Here is a 1,119-nt window from a genome sequence, read left to right as displayed (position 1 = left end):
GGGGACTTGCTGATGAGATCATTGCCCCAGAGGTCACATCGACTACTGATTAATATTCATGTTTATGTTGTGTTATCTCTCTAGTAATCATTTTCCTCTCCCTCCTCCTCCTCCTCTCCGCTCTCAGGGCAATGTCACCTTTTCTTGTGCTGAGTCGGTTTCCGTCGCCGTGACCTTCCCCGGACCCCAGAGCTTCCTCCAGTTGCCGGGGGCCACGGCGTCGTCGTCAGGGGGCGTGTCCGTCGGGTTCCAGTTCAGGACGTGGAACAAGGCGGGGCTTCTGCTGACCTTTGACCTGCCTCAGGGAGGGGGCGTGGCCTGGCTCTACCTGAGTGAGGCCAGACTCCGGCTGCAGGTCCATAAAGCTGGCAGGGCGCTGCTGGAGCTCAGTGCAGGTACCTTTAAATATACTTCCAACCGCTAACAGTTAACTTTATTTATTTGTTTATTCCACACATGGCAGTTATTTTATTATTTTAGAACAAAACATGTACACTTATACTGGTTAATAGCGTATGGTGAAAAGGAGCAGGGAGAAGAAAATGTTATTTTACCTGCCCCTTCTTCAAAAAAAGTAAAATAAAAGCAATATTCTTTCAGTCACAGTTGCACACAAGTTAGTCGTTAATCTTACCTGGTTACTGATATATAACGATGTCAACCTGCATGTTAGCGAGACAAGACCACTGTACTCACATGACAACCTGTTCACAAACCTTTCCTGTATGGCCATCAGATTTTTCCATCACAATTGTGACATCCGTAACAATTGACAGATTGTTACGAAATCTTGTGGTTTTCGAAGTTGATAACAGAAGGTGCTTTTTTAATTTATACAATTCTCACCAGAGCCACATGGCAAACAGCTTCTATGATTCACTCGGTTTGAAGCAACTGCTCTTTTTGTTGCTCATTGTCTAGTGAAATGCAACTGGTGTTTCTCTGCTTTTACCTCTCTCGTAGTCTCGAACCAAATGCATTAATCGATTTAATAATACATTATCTCTACCAGGAGTGGGGATCGAACCCACGAGGGCTATTGCCCATTGGATCTTAAGTCCAACGCCTTAACCACTCGGCCATCCTGGTTGCTTTTATGAGGTAATCTAGTAAAAATCA

General features: G+C 45.0%; 1 non-coding gene across 1 annotated transcript; it reads right to left on the bottom strand.

The window, feature by feature from the left end:
- Positions 1–1,006: 1,006 nt before the first annotated feature.
- Positions 1,007–1,089, bottom strand: trnal-uaa (transfer RNA leucine (anticodon UAA)). The gene has a single exon. It is a non-coding gene; the product is annotated as a tRNA-Leu (tRNA).
- Positions 1,090–1,119: the final 30 nt, after the last annotated feature.

This window comes from Notothenia coriiceps, unplaced genomic scaffold (genome assembly GCF_000735185.1).
Source record: "Notothenia coriiceps isolate Sejong01 unplaced genomic scaffold, NC01 NC01_scaffold00028241, whole genome shotgun sequence".
In the NCBI taxonomy this organism is placed as follows: domain Eukaryota; kingdom Metazoa; phylum Chordata; class Actinopteri; order Perciformes; family Nototheniidae; genus Notothenia; species Notothenia coriiceps.
The sequence above is the reverse complement of the archived record's forward strand: the minus strand, read 5'-3'. Positions and strand labels throughout refer to the sequence as shown.